This window comes from Sinocyclocheilus grahami, unplaced genomic scaffold (assembly GCF_001515645.1).
Source record: "Sinocyclocheilus grahami isolate Dianchi unplaced genomic scaffold, SAMN03320097.WGS_v1.1 scaffold182.1, whole genome shotgun sequence".
In the NCBI taxonomy this organism is placed as follows: domain Eukaryota; kingdom Metazoa; phylum Chordata; class Actinopteri; order Cypriniformes; family Cyprinidae; genus Sinocyclocheilus; species Sinocyclocheilus grahami.
The window spans coordinates 1,101,153-1,110,720 of NW_015505361.1; positions in this window are offsets into that span (position 1 = coordinate 1,101,153).

Consider the following 9,568-nt stretch of genomic DNA (forward strand, 5'->3'; position numbering starts at 1 on the left):
TTTTGATTATGATTAAGATTAAAAGTCAAAATTATGACATGGAAATCATATATGAGATGAAAAGTCAAAATTACGGCAACTATGACAAGAAAAGTCGACTTATGTAAACTTTATTTAATCTCATAAATATATGACTAATCTCATAAATATTTCTTTTTTATGGAAGAATTTTGATTTTTAATCTTATAAATGACTTAATATGTCATAATTTTGACTTTTCAATTTAGTAAATAGGACTTTTTATGTCATCATTTCGACTTTTAAGATAAATTTGTAGTGGCTGCATTGTAATTTGCATACGATTGTCATATGATGAGAAAGAAGGCCTTTGTCATGTGTTGGTGAGTGTCGGGCTCATATATAGGAGCATCTGCGGGAGGTTTGAGGTTCCTCTGCTCTCCATCAGTCACTCTGACAGGCTGCTGTGGGGGGCCGAACCTTCCCATCAGCCCGCTGGAGAGAGGATGAATAGATCTTCCTTACAGGACTGCATTAATACTGCGTCCAGAGGAACGAGGAGCTCCTGAGGAGCCAATCAGACAGCAGATATCAGAGACACGCCCACTGACAGACAGACAGGTGTGAGAGGAAGCACATTTTCACTGAGCTTCTGTTACTGTAAGTTAGGGCTGTCTAAGCAGTACTGATCTTATATTTTATTGGCAGATGATGCTGATGGTGAGACTTTACTTATATGTCATAATTATGAATTTTAATCCCATAAATGACTTATTTCATACTTTTGACTTTTCATCTCATAAATGTAACGTTTTATGTCATAATCATCACTTTTCTTGTCATACACTCTTAAAAATAAAGGTGCTTCAAAAGGTTCTTCAAGCGATGCCACAGAAGAACCATTTTTGGTTCCACAAAGAAGTATTCAGTCAAAGAAGCATCTCCTTCTTACCTTTTTATAATCTAAAGAACCTTCTTTCGCCACAAAGAAGCTTTTGTGAAACAGAAAGGTTCTTCAGATGTTAAAGGTTCTTTATGGAACCATTTAGACCAAAAGGTTCTTCTATGGCATCGTGAAGCACCTTTATTTTTAAGAGTGTAATTTTGATTTAGATGTTTTGATTTTAGTTTTTTATGTATTTGTATTCTAATTAATATTATGTGGTATGTCATAATTGTGACTGTCATAATTATAGATTTTTAACTCATAATTTAGACTTATAATTAAAAATTTTCATCTCATAGATTTGTCATAAATATACATTTTTATGTCCGAATTTGTTTAGTATGTCATGATTTGGATTCATGTCATAATCTCAGTTTTTCATCTCATAAATACAACTTTAAAAATGACTTTCTTTCATAATTTTGATTTTCATCTAATAAACAGGACTTAGTCTCATCAACATGACTTGGTTTGTCATAATTTTGACTTTCTGTCATAATTATGGAGTTTTATCTCATATTTATTTACTTTTAATAAAAAAATTTATCTCATATATATAACATAACATCATAATTATAAATGTTTGTCGTGATTTGGATTTAGTATGTCATAATTTGAATTTATGTCATAATTTGGACTTTTCATCTAATAAACAGGACTTAGTCTCATCAACATGACTTGGTTTGTCATAATTTTGACTTTCTGTCATAATTATGGAGTTTTATCTCATATTTATTTACTTTTAATAAAAAAATTTATCTCATATATATAACATAACATCATAATTATAAATGTTTGTCGTGATTTGGATTTAGTATGTCATAATTTGAATTTATGTCATAATTTGGACTTTTCATCTAATAAATAGGATTTTATGTCATTATTTTATGTCATAAATAAGGATTGTTATCTCATAATTTCGTAAATTCAATGTAGTATGGTATAATTTTGAGTCATGCCATAATTTTGACTCTCTCTTTGATCTCTTGGAAAAACTGACATGTGTCATAATTATTACATTTAATACCATAATTATTACTGTCATTATCTTGTATCAAAATTATGAGTTTTTATGTCATAATTATGATTTTAATGTTTTTAAAATAATTACATAACAATAATTACATATAAACTACAATTACATTACTGTAAGATTGTACAAAAACACACAGAAATAAGAAATTATATATATATATATATATATATATATATTGAAATGAATGTTTTCCTTCCATGTAATGTATGAGTTTGTATTAATAAATAAACTCAACAGAAAATAGCACAACGCTTATTTTAAAAGTGACATTTAATTAAATAAGTCTTATAAAAAGTCTTATAAAATACAAAAATAAAATACTAATAATTAAATAAAATGTATTTTCTCCACATCCTGTAGTCTTGTTTTATCTCTCTCTACACTCTTAAAAATAAAGGTGCTTCAAAAGGTTCTTCAAGCGATGCCATAGAAGAACCATTTTTGGTTCCACAAAGAACCATTCAGTCAAAGGTTCTTTAAAGAACCATCTCTTTCTTACCTTTTTGTAATCTGAAGAACCTTCTTTCGCCCCAAAGAAGCTTTTGTGAAACAGAAAGGTTCTTCAGATGTTAAAGGTTCTTTATGGAACCATTTAGACTAAAAGGTTCTATGGCATCATGAAGCACCTTTATTTTTAAGAGTGTACATTAAACATATTTGTGCATAATTAAAACATCTCCGTTATAACGCCCACATCTGTCTCACCAATAAGACTGGAAATAGCTGCTCGATAAACTCAAGCACACAGCTGTACAAACACATGCATACTTTCTCTGACAGAGACATAAAAATATACATGGTGTCCGTGAAAGCCGCTTCACAGCAGAACAGGAAGGCTATTGGATAGGCTCAGATAACCGTAAAATAATAATAGGAGACGCTGAAATGCAGGCTGAAAATAGACCAGCATGGAGGCAGTGAGTTGGGGCTCAGCGCTTCCGGCGTGACTATTAACGACACCTGCTTTAGCGCCGGAAGGCCTGATTGTTATTCTTATAGGGTCATGCATTAATGCATATGCGCTCATTTACATACACGCCCCCCTCACTGTGTGCATTCCCATATCTGAGTGATTATTCCTTTTGCTGGCTATAATTCAAAAGCAGCATTATTCAAAATATCAAAAAACAGTTGATTATGGCATGCTGCAAATATGGCATCCATCACTGTGACATTTAAAGAAAGGCACGATCGGATATGTTTCCTCATCAATATGGAGATGCTGCGTTAATTTTTGAAAAGCCATTGTTGGCTTTTATTGCTTTTATAGGCGCGCTGCCGTCGCCCAGAGCCATGGATTCATCAGAGACAGATGCACAGCGATGAGCTTGAGAAGCCTTTCTGATGTTCTCATGACAGAAACATTCACTGAGGAACAACTCAAAGCACCAGACAAAATATATAATACACCGTGGCATAAATGTGAAGTTCAGAATTCAACTATCGGCTCCCAGTCAATTCATAACTGTGAATGTGAACTGAATTGGTCATAATGCACTGTTGTCTTCTGTAGAGCTGCTTTAGAGCTGAATTGAATTTGTTTATAACATCAGCAACTGACTCGGCTGTCTTCAGAAGAGCTGCTTAACTGAATTTGTTTTATAATTGATGAACTTTACAGTTATTGAACTGAACTGAATCAACACAGCAGCATTTGGATTCGTCTCATGTTTGATAAAGTTTGCTTTATTGATTCTTTTTGAAGTTGCTTTAAAACAATCTTTATTGTTTGCATTTCAAATCCAATTTGCAATTCAAACAAATTAAACAGTAGAATAATTGCACAATAACTGCAATATTGTGACTTTTTGTCATCAGCTTACAGCTCATTTTAAAATATATATAAAGCAATTTCTTATTTCTCCGTATTTTTCTACAGTCTAAATGGTAATTATGTAAATGTGTAATTATTTAAACCACATAAGAAAAAAAATCATGCATTGGTAAAAAGTCATAATTATGATACAAAATAGAAATGAAGAAAAAGTCACAATTATGATATTAAAAGTGATCATCATGACACAAAAAGTCATATTTATGAGATGAAAAGTCAAAATCATGCCATAAATCCAAATTATGATATACTAGATTGAAATGGACATAAAGGTGACAATTATGACATTAGAAGTTATATTGCATGACTGTTTATATGAGATAAACAGTCAAAATTAATTCAGATCCAGATTGACAAATCGAAATTATGACATAAAAGGTGATAATTATCATTATAATTATACTCAAATAAGTTTTATTTGAGATGAAAAGAATTGCTGACATACCAAGTCAAATTTATGAGAAAAAAATTGTCCTAATTTGACATTTGAGGTTTTCACTTTGGATAAGTGTCTGCCCATCCAAAGTTATGCTCCTTATGTAAAAATCAATAATAATTCTGATCTAAAATTAGTTTTAAAAAGATCTTTCAGCACTTACAACTTTAATATTAGGAACAAGTACACTGAAATAAAAAACAATACTAACTTCTTTTAAGGTAAGTGCTTGCAAACAATTTATTTGAGCTACATTTTAAAAGAAAATGTTGAAAGGTAGTTAACTACATTTGTTTATAGCTCAAATAAATCGATTGCAACCACTTACCTTAAAAAAAATTAGTAAATTCAATGAATCATTTTTTTTCAATGTTAATAAAGAGACCCAATAAAACGGTTGAAGCTTTCATAGTGTATCCTTTAAAAACAAATGTGTTCAATAATCCAGTAGTTTTAAAGGACAAAAGCTGCAGACTGGTTGAGGACTTCTGAAACATGAGGCACGTGCTGAACTGAAAGTGTGTCACTGCTTGGAGACTGGCATCATTACTTTCTACAGGAACATCACCTCTTCTCATCTTCATGAACTGAATTCTGGAAATAGTCTCCTGCTGAGCGTCTTCGGGTGGCTTCAAACATCTGATCAGACCTCAGCCAGCCTGACATTAACGTGACAAACTTTTAATGAGATTCAGACATACTTCAGTATGAACTGTTTCGACTTCAGCGGCACAGAGAGTCACAGATGAGGAAAGTCAACAGGTTCTCATAGTCTGTGTATTTAGTAAAGTTCAATCAACCTATGAACAAAAGCAACTACATTTAATTTTTCCACCACAATTGTTGAATATGAATAATGCAAGAGTTATGTGTAAAAGATCTTTATTCTTATTATTAACATAGATGTAGGCGGAATCCAAACTCTGCCCAATTTAAAACATTACAATAGTTCTTTATGTCTTCTTCATTAAAGAATTTCTTCAACTATACAGACTAGATTTCGGCTTCTTTTTTTTTGTTATATAAAAGTCACGTTATAACGGTCTCAGAAACTTTCCCCCATGCCTTCATTAGTTTTGTGTGTAAAAGATCTTTATTCTTATTATTAACATAGATGTAGGCGGAATCCAAACTCTGCCCAATTTAAAACATTACAATAGTTCTTTATGTCTTCTTCATTAAAGAATTTCTTCAACTATACAGACTAGATTTTTTTTTTGTTATATAAAAGTCACGTTATAACGGTCTCAGAAACTTTCCCCCATGCCTTCATTAGTTTTTATCTACTTTAAAATGCCTTGTGCATAGGTTTTATACTCTTGTAAATAAATCCATCATAAAATGTTATTTTATTTTTAAACTAAGATGATGTTAACAGGGTTATTATAGATAAATAAAACAAATTAAAATCATAAAAAAATTTATTATTCAAAATAAAGTAAACATTAACTAAAATAAAGTAAGGTTAAAAAACTTTATTAAACATTTTCCTCTAGTTGCCAAGGCAACATTTTTTCATTTTCATTTAGTTACATTTGAAGCTTTATAAATAAATCTAAAACTGAAATAAAAATGACAGTCATCTTTTTTTAAGAAATCACACAACAAAATGACTTACCTTTAGTTAAAATTAGAACAGAAAATGGAACATAATCATATTCAAAATAAAATAAACATTAACTAAAATAAAGTAAGGTTAAAAAACTTTATTAAACGTTTTCCTCTAGTTGCCAAGGCAACATTTTTTTCATTTTCATTTAGTTACATTTGAAGCTTTATAAATAAATCTAAAACTGAAATAAAAATGACAGTCATCTTTTTTTAAGAAATCACACAACAAAATGACTTACCTTTAGTTAAAATTAGAACAGAAAATGGAACATAAAAACATTCACATAATTCAAAATATTGATACTAAATAACATTGATTAATAATAAACTAATTGTGTATAAGTATTATGATTTCAGTATCTATCAGGTAAAAATGGCACTAATTTATTCACATTTGATTAGTAATCTTATTCAACTTAACTTATATATCTTACATTTAAATGTAAAATTTATTTTAAAATATTAATTGATCTATTAATGATAGCATTACAGTATTAAATAATTATTCTTTATTTTACATCATATGTTTTCTAAATATTCCAAAAATCTTTGTATTTCCAGCAACATCTCAGATTTTCAGTGCAGACTTTCATACTCAACACTATGTTTTATTTGCCCGTTAAACACTCTTCATCCTCATTATCATCACCTTAAAGGATGTTTTGTGGAAATCACTGTCAAACGAATCATGACCCACTTCAGCTTCTCCTCTCACAGACAGCACAGCAAAACCCATAAATTACAGGAATTAACGGATGGCAACTAAAGCACCCGGGGCAACTTTGTAAGCTGTTTAAATCTTTAAACTTACAACACCTCCTGCACACGGCTGTAACTGAACGCACTGCAGGGCTGTTGTATTAATGAGGGAGAAACTACAAACCGCATTCCTCCTGCGTTTGTAAGTCCTGAGGAAAACACTCTCTGGCCTCAGGACCAGTTTCTTCTGTGTGTGTGTCTGATACCTGCAGGATCGCTCAGCTTTCCTTCTTCTGTAATCAATTAAGCAGTTGTTTTGAAAAATATTCTTGTTTTATGCATTTCATATGTTAAGAGATGATTGATTGAGTTTCAATCAATTAAACTTCATTGCCATTAGGAAACTAGGGATAGTTGTTTGCTTTAACATTGCTATTGTTTTTTTTTTTACATTTGATATATCAAAATCATTTGAGTTTCATAATTGCTTTACTCTTCAAATTTTGCTGAAACTCCTATGATAACAACATGGTTCCGTTTGTGACAACTTACCCCATATAGTGTGACAGCATGTGTTGCAATTGGGGCATGTTGTCACAAAAGGTCAATGCGTGTTCGATGAAAGTAGTAAAGAAAATGCCTCTGAAACTCTATTGCCATGAGCGCCGCATAACAATGATATTTTAATATTAATACATTAGGAAACACCAGGACTAGATGTTTGCTATAATATTTCTGCATAGTTTGTTGTTGTTGTTTACATTGTATGTGTCATAAAATCACACATTTAAATGTTTAAAATTGTCATAAAAATGGGTTTCAGAATTGTTTTACTCTTTAAAATTTGCTGAAACACATAAAATAATGTCAAGTTCCATTGTGACAATTTACCCCATGTAGTGTGGCAACATGTGTTGCTATTGGGGCATGTTGTCACAAAAGGTCAACATGTGTTTAATGACCTCAGTAGTATTTTGTAAATGTTCATTTAGTAAAGAAATTGACTCTGAAACTTCATTGCCATGAGCACTGCAGAACAACACCGCAAAAGCATTATATATTATAATAAATGCATTAGGAAATTAGTGCTAGTTGTTTGCTTTAATTTATTATTAAATTTTTTTTTTATTCAGTGTCAAATCATAAATTTGTAAGAAATACATTTGTGTTTCATAAGTGTTTTACTCATTAAAATTTGCTGAAACTCCTATAATAATCGAAGGTTTCATTGTTACAACTTACCCCATATAGAACAGTTATCTTCTAAAGTAAATAAATTGACTCTGAAAATGTATTGCCATGAGCACTGCAGAACAGCACTACAAAAGCATTATATATAGGAATTCAGCTTTTTTTAAAGCATTTTTACATTTGATGTGTCATAAATTGTACATTTTGGGTTTCAGAATTGTTTTACTGTGACAACTTACCCCATATAGAATGACAACGTGTTGCTATTGGGGCATGTTGTCACAAAAGGTCAGTATGTGTTTAATGAACTCAACAGTTGTTCTAAATGTTCAGTAGTAAATAAATAGATTTATGAAACTTTATTGCCATGAACACTGCAGAACCTGCTTGACAAAAGCATTATATCAGGGTGCCCAAACTCGGTCCTGGAGGGCCGGTGTCCTGCAGAGTTTAGCTCCTACTTGCCTCAACACACCTGCTGGGAAGTTTCTAGTATGCCTAGTAAGAGCTTGATTAGCTGCTTCAGGTGTGTTTAATTGGGGTTGGAGCTAAATTCTGCAGGACACTGGCCCTCCAGGAACGAATTTGGGCACCCCTGCATTATATATTCAAAATTCTGCATTTTTCTTTTAATTTGTTTTTACATTTGATGTGTCATAAATCATAAATTTTGGGTTTCATAATTGTTTTACTTTAAAAAATGTGCTAAAACTCCTATAATAATGGAAAACGTGTGACAACATGTGTTACTATTGGGGTATGTTGTCCCAAAAGCTTCGATGAACTCGGTGGTATTTTGTAAATGTTAAGTACTGTAGTATTTTTGTACTTGAGATGTTAATGTTTGCGTCGATATAGAAACTGACTGATACAGACATTAAACAGAAACTGAATACAGATGTAACTAGCACCAGCCTACTGTTCTACATTACTTGAATTAATTCTATATATTTTCTTTATTGGAAGCCAGAGAGAGCTATCCTTCTGTTTGTCATTCCTCCTGTCATTCTATTACTGTAATCAAACGAATCATTGTATTCTAATCTACTCTTTGGAATCCGTCGTTCCTCCGAACGGACACCGGCGGGCGCCAAACATCACGGAACGCCTCGTTCAGCATCAGTCCTGTGAGTGTGAGATCCACAGTAATTACGGGTCTCAGCGCAGCATCAATTATTCACACTTATTTACATGCGAATAAACAAACATTCAGATAAATAAATAATCGAGTACCTGCGCGGGGAAAGCGGCGCAGCTGATGCCCAACGCAACTGTCTTTATTTGTTCGCCTGCTGTTAAATAAATGAAGATCCGGCGCGAGAAGTGTAAGATTGTGTTTGTGTGGGTTTAAACCGACGTTCTGCCCCGTTTGCACGAGAGATCCTGCAGCAGCAGACATCTCCATCTAGCCGTGCGCAATAATTGAAATGGCGCATTTGGCTGCGGGCGGACTGTGAGGGCGCACGGTGAATGATGTCCAGACGTCATTTGCTTTTAATGGCCTGCAGGAAATTTGCCATTACAATTCTCACAGACATTAGAGCGCAGAGAGGAGCGAGGGGGGAAGCGCCGCATGCATGAGCACCAGATCCAGATTTTCGCTTTGCAAAAAGAAAACGCGTCTGACTCTTCTATCGCCACTTTATCAACAAGTTCCTGCTTTCGCGAGGGCGAAGAGAGACTTGTACTCGTTCAGGGAAGGGAAATGCGTTGCCTCTGTGAAAGAGCCTGGGGGAATATTACATCAGACGAAATGACAATGATTAAAATCAGCCTTTCTGCCTCTCCAAAGTCTCAGGGACGGCGTGGTGACACTTGCCTGATGCGTAAACCGTTATACGCTGAACTTTAAACCCT